Genomic DNA, 15,715 nt, shown 5'->3' with positions numbered 1-15,715 from the left:
GGAACTTTCTTGCTTTTTTATGATCTAGTGGATGTTGGCAATTGGATCTCTGGTTCCTCTGCCTTTGCTAAATCAGCTTGAACATCTGGAAGTTCACAGTTCAGGTCTTGCTGAAGCCTGGCTTGGAGAATTTGAAGCATCACTTTACTAGCGTGTGAGATGAGTGCAATTGTGGGGTAGTTTCAGCATTCTTTGGCATTGCCTTTCTTTGGGGTTGGAATGAAAACTGACCTTTCCAGTCCTGTGGCCACTGCTGAGTTTTCCAAATTTGCTGGCATACTGAGTTCAACACTTTCACAGCATCATCCTTTTGGATTTGAAATAGCTCAACTGGAATTCCATCACCTCCACAGTCTTTGCTCATAGTGATGTTTCCTAAGGCCCACTTGGTTTCATATTCCAGGATGTTTGGCTCTAGGTGAGTGATCACACTATCATGATTATCTGGGTCATGAAGATCTTTTTTGTACAGTTCTTCTGTGTATTCTTGCCACCTCTTCTTAATATCTTCTGCTTCTGTTAGGTCCCTACTATTTTTGTCCTTTATTGAGCCCAGCTTTGCATAAAGTTTTCCCTTGGTATCTCTGATTTTCTTGAAGAGATCTCTAGTCTTTCCCAATCTATTGTTTTCCTCCATTTCTTTGCACTGATCACTGAGGAAGGCATTCTTCTCTCTCCTTGCTCTTCTTTGGAACTCTGCATTCAAATGGGTGTATCTTTCGTTTTCTCCTTTGCTTTCCAGTTCCCTTTTTTACAGCTCTTTATAAGGCCTCCTCAGACAGCCATTTTGATTTTTTGTATTTCTTTTATTTTTCTGTATTTTGGGGGATGGTCTTGATTTCTGTCTCCTTTACAATGCCATGAACCTCCATGCATAGTTCATCAGGCACTCTGTCTATCAGATCTAGTCCCTTAAATCTATTTCTCTCTTCCACTGTGTAGTCATAAGGGACTTGATTTAGGTCATACCTGAATGATCTAGTGGTGTTCCCTATTTTATTGCATTTCACTCTGAATTTGACAATAAGGAGTTCATGATCTGAGCCACAGTTGGTTCCTGGTCTTGTTTTTGCTGACTGTATAGAGCTTCTGCATTTTTGGCTGCAAAGAATATAATCAACCTGATTTCAGGGTCGTCCATCTGTTGATGTCCATGTGTAGAGTCTTCTCTTGTCTTGTTGGAAGATGGTGTTTGCTATGATGAGTGCATTTTCCTGGCAGTACTCTATTAGTCTTTGTCCTTCTTCATTCTGTATTCCAAGGTCAAATTTGCCTATTACTTCGGGTGTTTCTTGATTTCCTACTTTTGCATTCCAGTCCCCTTTAATGAAAAGGACATCTTTTTGGGGGTGTTACTTCTAGAAGGTCTTATAGGGCTTCATAGAACTGTTCAACCTCAGCTTCTTCAGCATTACTGGTTGGGCCATAGGCTTGGATTACTGTGACATTGAATGGTTTGCCTTGGAAACTAACAGGGATCATTCTGTTTTTGAGATTGCACCCAATTACTGCATTTCAGACTCGTTTGTTGACTATGGTGGCTACTCCACTTCTTCTAAGGGGCCCCTGCCCACAGTAGTAGATATAATGGTCATCTGTGTTAAATTCACCCATTCCAGGCCACCTTTGTTTGCTGATTCCTAGCATGTCGATGTTCACTCTTATCATCTCCTGTTTGACCAATTCCAATTTGCCTTGATTCATGGACTTAACATTCCAGGTTCTTATGCAATATTGCTCTTGATCGCATCAAACCTTGCTTCTATCACCAGACCCATCCACAACTGGGTGTTGTTTTTGCTTTGGTTCCATCCCTTCATTCTTTCTGGAGTTATTTATCCACTGATCTCCAGTAACATATTGGGCACCTACCCACCTGGGGAGTTCATCTTTCAGTGTCTTATCTTTTAGCCTTTGCATACTGTTTATGGGGTTCTCAAGGCAAGAATACTGAAGTGGTTTGCCGTTCCCTTCTCCAGTGGACCACATTGTAACCCTAACCCACACATCTTAGTTCACTTATTCCACAAATGCCAATGTTCACTCTTGCTATCTTCTTCTTGACCACTTCCAAATTACCTGGATTCATAGACCTAACTTTCCACGTTCCTATGCAATATGGCTCTTTACAGCATCATACTTTACTTATACCATCATACACACCCACAACTGTTTCCATTTTGACTTAGCCTTTTCATTCCTTCTGGATTTATTTCTTCACTCTTCTCCGGTAGCATATGGGTCACCTACCGAACAGGGGAATTCATCTTCCAGTGTCATATCTTTTTGTCTTTTCATAGTGTACAACTGAATATTAAATGCCACCTAAATTGCTAGGCAGTTAATATTCAGGAGGATTCAGGTTTTTGTAGTTGTTCAGTTGCTAAGTCTTGTCTAACTCTTTGTGACCCCATGGACTGCAGCACGCCAGACCTCTCTGTCCCTCATTATCTCTGGAAGTTTGCTCAAACTCATGTCTGTTGAGTGGATAAAGCCATCCAAACATCTCATCCTCTGCTGCCCACTTCTCCTCCTGTCGTCAATCTTTCCCAGCATCAGGGTCTTTTCCAATGAATCAACTCTTTGCATCAGGTGGCCAAAATTTGGAGCTTCAGTCCTTCCAATGAATATTGAGGGTTGATTTCACAAGAAATTTCTCTTCAACACATACAAATTATTAGAACAACTCAATTAAAAAAAAAATTCAACACCAACAAAGTCAGCCAAAGGACTAAATGCATGTTTCTCTAAAGAGGTCATAGAGATGGTGATAAAAGCACACGAAAAGATGCTCAGCATCACTAATTCTTTGAGAAAGGCAAATCAAATGTATCATGAGGTATCACCTCACATTGGTCAGAATGGCCACATCAGAAACCTACAACAATAAATTCTGCAGAGGGTGTGGAAAGAAAGAAAGCCTCCTACACTGTTGGTGGGAATGTAAATTGGTACACCCATTTGGTAGAACATTATGGAGGGTCTTTTAAAAACTAAGCACAGAAATACCTGGTGACCCAGAAATCCAATACCTAGCAGTAGATCCAGAATAAAAAGCAAAATTTTAAAAGACACCAGCACTCCAAAAATCATGGCAGCACTAGGTACAATAGCCAAGACAGGGGAGCAACTTAAGTGTACAACAACAGATGAATGGATACAGAAAATGAGGTAAATATACACAATGAAATATTGCTCAGACATAAAGAAGGATGAAATAATGCCATTTCCAGTTACAGGGAAGAAACTAGAGGTGATCAAACTAAGTGAAATAACTGAGAAAGGGAAAGACAGATGATAGAGAGTATCACTTCTGTGGAATCTAAAAATGGATACAAATGAGCGTCATTACAAAATGCAAACAGATTCACAGACTCAGAAAATTACGCTTACCAAAATGGAAAGGTGGCAGGTGGTGGGGGGAATAATTAGCTGTACAGATCAATATTTACATGTCAAAACTGGTGCGGTTTTTATTGTTTAGTTGCTCAGTCATGCCTGACTCTTTACAGCTCCATGAACTGTAGCCTGCCAGGACAAAGGATGTCCATGGGATTCTCCAGGCAAGAATACTGGAATGGTTTGCCATTTCCTTTTTCAGGGAATCTTCCCAACCCAGGGATCGAGCCCAGGTCTCCTGAAAGTCTCCTGCATTGCAGGTGGATTCTTTTCCCACTGAGTGAGCAGGGAAGCCATAAAATAGGTGCTGAAGGACTCTAAATAGTCACAAGTTTGACAGGGCTTTAAATGACATCTGCCCTCAAGAAATGTCCTGGGGTATTTCATCAGAAAAGAATTTCAAACAAGGCCAAGTTTCAAGAGGCCTGTTTCAAGAGATAAATTGTATTCACAAAGTATAAAATAATAAAGCACATGGATAGATAGTCCACCCCAACAATTATTAAATCACTGCCAATCAAAACTGCAATAAGGTATCACCTCATGCTGGTCACGGAGGCCATCATAAAAATGATCTACAAAGAATAAAGATAAATAAATAAATAAAATGAAACATCTGCAAAGAATATACAGAAAATGAAATCCTCCTACAATCTTTTTGGGAATGTAAATGTTGAAGGCGCTATGGAAAACAGCATGGAGCTTCCAAGAAATACAAGATCTAGAGGTATCCTATGACCCTGCAATCCCACTCATGGGCTTAAGTCCAGAGACTGTGAAGTGACAGTCACTCAGTCATGTTCAACACTTTGAAACACTATGGACTATACGGTCCCTGGAATTCTCTAGGCCAGAACACTGGAGTGAGTAGACTTTCCCTTCTCCAAGGGATCTTCCCAACCCAGGGATCAAGCCTAGGTCTCCCACATTGCAGGCAGATTCTTTACCAGCTGAGCCACAAAGGAAGCCTAAGAATACTGGAGTGGGTAGCCCACCCCTTCTCCAGCGGATCTTCCTGTCCCAGGAATCGAACAGGGGTCTCCTGCATTGCAGGTGGATTCTTTACCAACTGAGCTATAAAGGGAAGCGTGGTCCATAGAAAATGACCATTCAAAATGACACCTGCACCTTGCTTTTCAGGGCAGCACTCTTTCAATAGGCAAGACATGGAATCCACGAAAATGTCCAGTGGAAGAAAAGTGAAGACAAGGTGTACATCTACAACTGGAACACCACACAACCGTAAAAGAAACAAGGATGCTGTCAGCAGCATGGGTGTGCTAAGAAATAATCACCCCAGGTGAGGGAACTCAGAGACAGAAAGAAAAATATCATGAGATATCACTTACGGGCACAATCTATAAATTCATACCAGTGACCTAATGTACAAAACGGATTTCACAGCCTGTGAAATTCAAATTATGAGTATCAAAAGAAAGAAAGAAGGAATAAAGAGTTTAGGATTTATATACACACTAAGATCTAACAAATTGATAAGCAAACAGGACCTACTGAAAAGAACAGGGAACTCTACTAAAGAGACTGTAATAATCTATATGAGGAAAAAAATGGAATAAAGACTAGATTCACTTCAATGTTAAATCAAATTAAGTTCCTGTAGAGCTAAAACTAACAAGACAATGGAAATCCACCTGACTCCAATAGAAAATAAAAATTAAATTACAGAAAATCCATCTAGGGGACCCCAGACAGTGGTGACCCTACAGATTAGGTCTGTGATACACTATGAGATTAATATGACACCGCCAAAGGATTTCACCCAGCAGAACACAGAGCAGCAACCCATTCAAAGGTGCCGGGCCTCATGTGAATGTCCCAAGATGAAGAGAAGAAAGACCACAGGTTAATCAGGGCAACACCCTCAATTCAGATGTTGGGGATCTCCAAGGGGCAAGACACACAGAGGTGAAGAGCAGACACGGGGTCTCTGGGCACAGGACTTGGACCCGTGTGGACGGGGTGAGAACCACACGGTCCCCAAACCCTGCCTCTGGGTCCGCATGACTCTTGGTTAGGACACCAGGTCCCTGATGGCTGGGCCCAAGGTGGAAACGATTGGGTTCCTGGAACCCCCTGGGTTTGCGGAAGCTTCTCTCGTCCCAGAGAAGTCCTCCTCTCCTGCCCTTTGGTTCTGTCTGATACTAACTGTTTTGACAGCTGTCACAATAATGTTGAACACACTGCCTTGGTACCAGCAGGCTCCGTTCTTTATTTTCCCACTGAGGTGTTGAGAAAACACACCAGGCTCGGGGCTAGAAGACGAGGGGCAGGTCTGGTGTCTGCCTAGCAGAGACGGCCGACGGGAAGGTGATCACATGGCAACCTCACCTGCTGCCCGTTGGTTTTTGGCCTGATCATTGTACCCTGGAATCAATGAGCCAGGTGAACCTGCCTCCCTACTCAAACTGAATGCTCTGAAAAACTGGAATAATTACCAAGTAGCCCACCTGAGGAGTCTCCATGAGCCTCAGGGCAGGTGACTATGGCAGGAGGAAAGACCAAGAGCCCTACTGCAGCACTGACCCCTGGAAAGGATATGGAACCCCACTCAGAGGAGGGCACGTTACCCAGAGAAGCCCATCTCAGCTCCAGACCCCAGACCTCTGAGCACTGACATTCAGACACAGGCACGGAGTTTTCCAGGATGAAGGCCAGGCCCAGTCCACACCCAGGTCTCCACATCCTCGTGCACACAGAACATGGTCGTTGTCAATATTCTCATTGCAGAAACCAAGCAGTCTTGTCTAAACATAGTCAGTGCAGACAGGATTGAAAGGTCAAAGTATTCATCATTCAGACATGTCAGACTGTTTCTGACCACATGGATTGTAGCCCACCAGCCTCCTCTGTCCATAGGATTCTGCAGGCAAGAATACTGGATTCAGTTGCCATTCCCTTCTCCAGGGGATCTTCCCGATCCAGAGATGAACCCAGTTCTCCTGTACTGCATGCACATTCTTTACCATCTAAGCACCAAGGAAGCCTGTAGACAAGACAGAGAGGTCTAAATCTACCATGTAGACAGAACTTGGCCAGGTTTAAGCTAGCATAAAGTTGCTCTCCTGTAGGCACAGGTCATACACGTGCAGGGTCTCTCATCCCTGGACAGGGGCCTCACCCTCATGTCGGAACTAGCAAGTAAGTTTCTTAAAGAAAAACTCATCACTGGCCCCCACATGTCACCCACATCAGGAAACCAAAGAATCTGTGAAATGTGAAACACCCTTCTGAGGAGAGAAAACAAAACTTTAGGACAAAGAAACCCAACGAGCCAAACAGGGGAGGACAGGAAGTCCCTCACCCCCTTACTCTAACAAGACATCCTTATTAAAGAATTAACAAATCCCCTTAAGCTTCCGTTTTCCCCACTATATGGTATAAAAATAGATCGCCGCATCACTCTGGGCTTTCTCCGCATGGCCATTAGGTTGTGTGGAGGGAGTCCCTGCTCGAGCTTGTAATAACGTTCCTCACTGCTTTTGCATCAATCCGTGGCTCCTGTGGTGTTTGGTGGGATTCCACAATCCGGATACAACATTTTGGGGGCTCGTCCGGGATCCCCTGAGCCCTTCTGGACCCGCACTTCGGAGGACGAATGGCCAGTAAGCAGTAGCAGCAGCTGCATCTGTATCTGTAGAGGGGCCCCAATCTGTATCTGTAGATGGAATTAAACCTAGGCGGACGCGCTGATAATGGTCTCCAGCAGGGAGCCGGAAGAGACGTCTTCCAGCTCCCACTCTGTAGTCCCGTATATATATATATATATATATATATATATATATATATATATATATATATATATATACACATATATATATACCTGTGCGGGGACTACTCTGTACTTTTTTTCTCGGGATTGCGTGCTCTGTTATTTTTCTTCTGTGTCATCTTGTTTGTTCATTGTGTGACTGACTGACGAGGGGACAGGCCCAATCTGGATGCCCTCCGCTTACCTTAATAACTGGATTCAGACTCCAGAGTACTCAGGGGCCAGCTTGCCTGCCAATGAACCAGACCCAGCAGCCGCAATGGGACCGTTTTGTCCCTTGTCTCCTCCTGATGCAGACAACTGGTCAGAGTGCCCCGACCGGTAAGGAACAAAAGACTTTATTGGCCTCTCTCCTCTTCCCTCTTTCTTTCCTCTCCTTAGCCCTTCCTATCCTTCCCGTTTTTCTAGTCCCCTGGTCCTGGACACAGGAATCTGCTGGAAGGGCCTCAGCTTGAGCTGAGGATTGGAGACGGATCACCTCCTCTTGGCAGAGAACTCGAATTTTTTGGTCTGGTTTCTGGTAGGGCCAAGTTCCAGTCCTCCCTTTTCTGGAAGCCTAGGGAAAAGTCCCGTAATGCCTGGGTGCCTGTAAGTGGCAGGAGACATCTGTAAGGCCACCCTTTTTGTCCCCCTTTCCCGCCTCATCCTCCTTCTTTCAACCTGGCTTCCTTTCCTCCTTTTGAAATCTTTGAAGACATCTGAAGTTTTCTGTCTCTATAGAAGTTTTTCTGAGAGACTGTATTCTTGTATTTAAGGGAGTGTCTGATGAGGACTGCCAGGTTTATATGTGTGTGTTTTAACTCTGTTCTGTGTTGTGATTTGTGATGGCCATTTTGCTTTGTCTGGCCACCATTTAGACCTGCCGCCATTTTGTTAGAACTTGATTTTCTTTCCCTGTGCCTTGAGACCAGCGCTCTCAGGAACACTTATCTAGACCATCTCTAACTCCTGAGATTGAGAGAAAAAGGAAAAAAGCCTTTAAAAATGTTATTTATTTAAATTTTATATTGTAATATTTAATTCATGACCTAACTTAGAAAATGAAGCTAGATCTTGCACTGTGTCTGTCTAAATATGTTTTGGTATGTCTTTGTCTCTGGCCAAATATTTTTTTTTTTAGGTTAATTTGTAAATGAGCTCTATTTAATTGGCTTTTAAAAAGGGTAAGCACTTACAAATCAAATAATTCTAAATTAAACAATAAATTCCAGGTTTAGGTGAACTGGGAAATATTCGGTACTAAATACCTAATAGTAATGTTTGTTTGTTGACCTATCTAATATAGACATGTCTTAGAGTAATTAACATCAAGTAAAATATTTTCATTGTACCTAGGTTTAATATAAGTTAAATATTATACCTGTTACAAGTTTGTCAACAAGGAAATTACCTTGAGTGAAAAAACTTCTAAAAAGTGTAAATGAGGTGTGAGTTTGTATATAAACTCTATTAAGAATAATTATTCTTTAAGAATATCTGTTTAAAATAGTCTTTCCAGATTGGTGTAACTTAAATTTCTAAGGGTTGTGCTAAACTAAGTATTGGAAGTCTATTAAATAATTAGGTCATTTCCAAATGAAATAAGATTTTGAAACATTTACTACTAAACACTGATTTCCTTTTACAGAAAAACTAAAGAGATTTGGGACTATAAATGAATAATGTTTGATGCCATCCTAAAATGTTTTAAGAAAGCAAGGGTTTTAGAAATTATCACTGGTATTTATGCTCACCAATCTATAAAATGCTAATATAAAAGTTAGCTCTTGGTTGCTAACGGAAAGCAGGAAGTGTGCTTTCAGTAAAAAAAAAAAAAAAAAAAGAAAGAAAAAATACTAAAAAGAGTTAACCATGATCAGGATTTTCTAAAATTGGATTACAATTAGTTAGATAAATGGATTTTGTTAAGAATGACAGGGTCATAAGAAAACTGGTTAGAGCCACTTAGGTCCAAGATGGCGGAGCTGACTTTTACTAGACCTTGAGCCTTGGTATTTACACCCATTGTGATGTATCAACAAGCTAAATGATACACCCATCAACATTGACTAAATCTGACCAAATGTTCTAAAGCTTTTAATTGATCTTTTTTATAAAACTTCCTAAATCGAATTCTTTTGAAGTTCCTTTGACATCTAGCTAACTTTGGGGTGCTTCAGAGGGCCCCTGAAACATCCCAAAGAGAGATATTAAACTGTGTTTATTTGGTTGGTTAAATTACATGAAAAAGATTATCAAATGAGTAATAAATCCACTCATGTTATAATGTATGGAAAATTATTAACATAGATATCCTGGAAATTATATGGAGTTCTTAACATTTTGATATGTCTTGGTATTCTAATGAAAAACCTAATGACTTCACAAAAGTTAACAAAGGACTGAATGAACCAGAGAATATGCTTATAACTTTTATGGTTTCTATCTGAGAAATTACAGGTGTAAATCTAGTGTTTTCCGGGAGTAAGGAAAACCTTCCTCTCAAGCTAATTATAAAGGTAATTTGGTAAAATTACATGTTGTAAACAAAACAGTTATATTTTCTCTCTATCTGACTTCTCCAGAAATTTGAAACTCTTAAGTTTCCAGTAAGTTTATCAAATGAACTAAGGTTATCTCACTAACAGGTACAAAAATCTCAAGGAATTTTTGAGCCCTTAAAAAGAAAAGAGTTCACCTAGATTTGTTAGGCAAAATCTGTGATAAGTGGTTGGTGTGAGTTTCCTAGCCCTGTTTTATATTAAAAGTTCAGTCCGAGATCCTATAAGTGTTTCAGCAAAATAAAAAGTCTATGATCAATTATGGTTATATAAATCATCAGACCAAAATTAGTGAGAACAGACCTATTTTGCAAGCAAACTAGCCTTATTTTGGTTGTATTTGATAAAAATTAGGGTAATTTAGGTAGAAAAAGATATTTCAAAAAATGTTAAATCCCAGTTTGTTAATGGAGGTTTGCATTTAGTAAGACTCATTTCTCAGATAGTTCTTTGCTGTTATGTGATCTTAATGCAAAATTTAATTGAATTCTTAAAGAACACCCTAAGTTTGTTTCTGAAGCTTATCTCAGTAATCTGTCTTTGGATGAAGATCAGATGCCGCATGACCTGCAACCAGGACTGGAAAAAGACATAATTTAAGGGACTGTCTCCAACCTGGATGGAAGGACTTTTTATCAGGTACTCTTAACTAGCTCATGCACAATGAAACTGAAGGGAAATTAACTCTTAGATTAATTCCCACTTCCAAAGGCCCCTACACTGGATTGGTCTATAGAAAAGACAGCTGACCTGATCTCACCTTAAAATGATGCTCAAACAAGAGAAACTACACTACACCAGGATGAGAAGACAACGACATCAGAGGTAGACAGCTTGCCCAAGATGCTGGACCTGATTCCTATGATCATTTATAATGTTCTCTTGACTTCTTAGACCTTTGTATATAAATCAAATGCTTTTCTATCATAGGCCTGATACTATGCTAGTTTTAGAAATCAATCCAATTGTTGGGTTTGTGGCCAATTATTTGTGTCTAGCTCTGGGTTACCTTGGTAAATTTCTCTACTATAAGACTCTAACTGGTTGGCCCTGAGGAAATCTACTTGAAAAAATTATAGTCATATTCAGGTCACTGTGGTACTACCAGACGGGATCCCCTCACTGGGCCAATTAAGAATGCCTACTCTGACCCTGGCCATAAATTTGAGCCTTTTTCTATTCCTCAAGCTCAATCAGAGCAACAAGAAAAGTTTTAGCAAAGGAAAAAGAAATATCCCACAATTATGAGATGGATTTATATAGATAACACCAGGCTATGGTAATTTAGGTTTATCTCCTCTGTGTTGGAAACAATTAAATCATACTAAGGATAACCAGTCTAGTAACACTAGAAAACTGGGCTCTGTGCCTTATAGACGGTGGTGCCAATGTATAATTTCCCTGAAAGATAAAGATTTGTACAGAGTAGACTAAGTCAGACGACCTGGGATATACTGGGTTACATCTAATGGAAGCTCTTAAGTCTTTCTTGTGACTTTACTCATACTGCTGGCTATGTTCTTTGTACTTCACCTGTTTTACAAAATTGCTATTTCTTACACTGCCAAATGCGTGACTGAGGCCTCTGATGGAATAACATAACAGTTTCCTATGAGATTGATGATGATAACATTGTAACTCTAGATATGAGAAAAAGCAACAAGAGGGAATGTTTTCCTGGACCAAGAGGCTAGTAAGACAGGTGGTCCAGAGAATTTGGGGTACTGTTTTATGGCCTAGTCCAGCAAGAGCACATTTAGTGGCCGGTCAACAAAGTCTTTGCCAAACCTGAGAATGGACATTCTCAGCACCATGGGATAAAATGGTCATGAAATGCCCCCCTCAAAGTGGTGGTCAAGTTTATGAGCAAAAAGGGGCTCTGCCAACTGAAGAGTGACACTTGCCATCTACATCTATAGAGATTAAATCATGGCCTGTGCAACTGCTGACTTTCAACAGCCCTGAAAGGAGTTCAGGGTGAAGATCAGGAATGAGACACTCCGTGCTCTGGGAAAAACTGGCAGAACAGGCCTTCAGATAGTTAGATCTTTTCAAGAGATTTTATGAGTCCCAATTCTTGCATCTTCTCATACCTAGAAAAACATTGACATCATTAATGGTGACATCTGTTTTGGCTATTAAGGAAAATTTTTACAATTAAAAGTCAAAATAGAGTATTCAGCTATGGTTCAGACATCCTGGGAAATAACCACGTGTTACCATGGATGTAATTTCAGATTAGACATTGTACTGCTAAACATTTGAGTTTTCTGAGTCGTGTCAGGCTTAGATGCCACTATTCTCAAAACAATATCTGCTGGAAGGTAGTAACTTCTACCTTACTTTTTATAAAACTAGACAACTGGCCACCTGGCTACAAGTCTCCCTAAAGTGCCAGGTCCAGACTGGTTTTCAGGCCTATTCTTCTAAAAGAAAGAGATTTATTTTGTCTATTAAAACTTCAGTTACCCCTCCTTCAGCTACTACTAACTGGGTATGTTACAACAAAATGGCAGACCAAGGGATTAAGATTTTAATCATACAAGGCTCAGATCTAGGACTTAGAACTCAGGAATACTTCCAATTCAGTGCCTCTTCTCCAAGCTGACGCAGTCCTATGCCCCATTTTGACAGGAAGTTATCACAGTCGTATTTGCCCTGTTCCCTAAATTAAAACTGAGCAGGACTCTGTGGGTGGCGACTCTGGAGTACAGATCTGCTGTGTGTTCTCCATTTCTTATCTGTAGGATATAGGCTTCATTCAGCCTCCTTGACCTTCCCTGAGTTCCAAAGGGTGGATTCAAACAATTGCTCATCAGGGAAGGGAGGAAATACAGAAACAGAGGGGAAACAATCAAATGGTGGCACAGCCTTGAGGCAGGGTCCTAGTTCCTACTCAAAGAAATATGCATAACAATGTCTTTTGAGTTCTTCTACAGAACTGGAGCTCCCACCCAGGTGGAGGATGGTAACTTCAGACTAAACACAAGATTCCTGGAGCACAGCTCTGTTGATTCACCACCAGCCAATTAAAAAAAAAAAAAAAAAAAAAAGAGTTACCAACCCTGCAGCCCTCACTCCAAATGTTGCCTCCTGTTTCTGGGGACCAGTGATGACCATCCTGTTAGGTCTCCTGTTTGCCCACTGTCTATTTTATCTCTGAGAGGTGCCAACAGTTTCAAACTAAGTTGCTGTTATTACAAGAGTAAAAGCTGGTTTCAGATGTAGAACACCTCATCTTAGGTCAGGTATAGAGAGACTTCTGCTCTGCTCAGCAGGCCTATGCCCAGGCACAGCAGGAAGAAGTTATAGAAGAAAGAGACCTCCGCCCCAATTCCCAGAAAGCATCTTGAGTATGAAGTCTCTCAGTGGGGAGTTGTTAGGGGAAGCACACTGATTGAAACCGCCCACCCTGGCCAGGCACCATAGTAACCATTTGCATGAGTTGTTTTATGACAGGAGAGCCTGATGAGGAATACGGAACTAATAAGCCACCACCACCCAGAAGGGTTCGGGAAAGGTCGAGAAGAGACACTGCCTGTCCGTCCACCTAATGTTACTAAGATCTCAATATTTGACTGTCTCCACAGATGATATATTGACTCTGTAGAAGACACATGATTGGGCCTTCCATAGGAACTAGAAGAGGGGAAATGTGAAATGTGAAACCCCCTCCCGAGGAGAGAAAACAAAACTTTAATACAAAGAAACTCAACGAGCCAATCAGGGGAGGACAGGAAGCCCCTCACCCCCTTACCCTAACCCACCAATGAGTAGCTAACAAGACACCCTTAGTTAAATAATTAACCAATCCCCTTAAGCTTCCCGTTTTCCCCTCTATACGGTGTAAAAATAGATCGCCGTATTACTCGGGGCTCTCTCCGCATGGCCATTATGTTGTGTGGAGGGAGTCCCTGCTCGAGGTTGTAATAAAGTTCCTCACTGCTTTTGCATCGGTCCGCAGCTCCTGTGGTGTTTGGTGGGATTCCGCGATCCGGGTACAACAAATATTTGTCATTAAACACTTTAACAGGCAAAACAAAACTGTTACCAGTATCTTTGGCCATGTGGTGGTCAGGATCCAGGGAAGATCCAGGGATTTCTTAGAGTTGAGTCCAGTGTCTTGTAAAGACAGACAGACAGTGCCCTGATTCCTTCCCCAATGCTTCCAGCAGGAGGCAGCCACACTGGAAGCCTTCTAGAAAAGGATATTCTGTATCAGAATAAATATTGGTGAAATGGAAAGCATACTAGTTAGTATTTGCCAACCTAAAATATTCTTAAAAACTTGGCCCCCAGATCTTTGTGGTTCCCACTGGTCCCTTTGTGTTCAGATTGTCAGGGTAAAAACAATCCATTGTTTCAAACTGGTTTCTTCTAATTATGTTATTTGCTGTTATATGAATGAAAGGTCACACTTGAAAAAATACATAAGAAAATTCTTGCAAAAAAAAAAAAAAAAATTGAGTCAAGGAGCCCATAAGTTCTATGAACTCTGCCTTCTAACAATTTCAGTTTCAAAGACTGAGGGCAGGAGGATAAGGGGATGACATAGGATGAGATGGTTGGATAGCATCACCAACATAATGAACATGAGTTTGAGCAAACTCTGGTAGACGGCGAAGGACAGGGAAGCCCAGCATGCTGCAATCTATGGGGTTGCAAAGAGTTGGACACGACTGAGTAACTGAACCACATCAAGCTTCACATCAAGATTTTCTGCCTGGAGAAACCTGATAAAATAGGCACCCTGATTTTGTCACTTCTCTGTTTAAACTCTGCTAAAATGAAATTGATATTCATATCAACATGTAAGAGTTTCTGAGTTTTGAGATGTCACACCAAGGTAAGAGGTGCTGGTGCGAATAGAACGCTGCTGGTGGGCAAAACGTTCTTCAAACAAAGCTCTGTTTCAAACTGGATTGAAATACAACACTACATGGGTACATGAAGTATGAACCAAGAGCCTAAATATAGCAGGCAATATGTAAAAACAAATTTGGAATCCCATATGTGAGAGTAAAAGCTACTGGTTTTTGCAGTAATCATGTACGGATGTGAGAGTAGGACCACAAAGAAGGCAGAGCACTGAAGAACTAATGCTTTTGACCTGTGGTGCTAGAGAAGACTCTTGAGAGTCCCTGGGTCTGCGAGGAGATCAAACCAGTGAATGCTAAAGCAAATCAGTCCTGAACATTCATAGGAAGGACTGACGATGAAACCAAAGCTCCAAACCTTTGGTCCTCTGATGTGAAGAGCCGACCCACTGGAAAACACCCTGATGCTGGGAAAGACTGAAGGCAAATGGAGAAGGGGATGACAGAGGAAGAGATGGCTGGATGGCATCACTGATTCAACGGACAGCAGTTTGAACAATCTCCAGGAGTTGGTGATGGGCAGGGATTCCTGGCGTGCTGCAGTCCATGGGGTCACAAAGAGTCAGACACAACTTAGCCACTGAGCAGCAACTACAACAACATGAGAGTGAATGTTTCTTGTCAGACCCGCAGCTGGTACGCACACATTGGTTTAGAACACTCCCCAACACAGATTGTCTGTAAGCTGATGAAGTGTGTCACAAGTGCATGAACCAAAAGGCAATGGATTTATTCCGGGATGGAATAGAATGTAACTTTGAACAGTCTGTGAAACTTACAGAGCCTGTAATCCACTCAAGATTTCAAATAATAAAACATTCACCTGAAATTTAAAGCCTCTTGGAAAGCTGCATCCTATCTATGAAAACATTCCATAGATTTCTTTTCATAATCATTTTTCACAGTGATAACACTGAGAGGGTAACAGGCAGGAAGGCCAGGGGTCTCCAAATGGAGGAAAGAGGCTGCAAGTGCCAGACATTTTTATCTCTCTTAAGCGGCAGGAGGAAGAAAACCAGTGATATTTTCCTTCTCTATACAAATTTAAAAGGAGGTTTCTCTTAAAATGCTGTGTTACCATGACACCTGGTTTCACCTGAGGCTAACTA

This window comes from Dama dama, chromosome X, assembly GCF_033118175.1.
Source record: "Dama dama isolate Ldn47 chromosome X, ASM3311817v1, whole genome shotgun sequence".
NCBI lineage: Eukaryota > Metazoa > Chordata > Mammalia > Artiodactyla > Cervidae > Dama > Dama dama.
Note: the sequence above shows the minus strand (reverse complement) of the source record.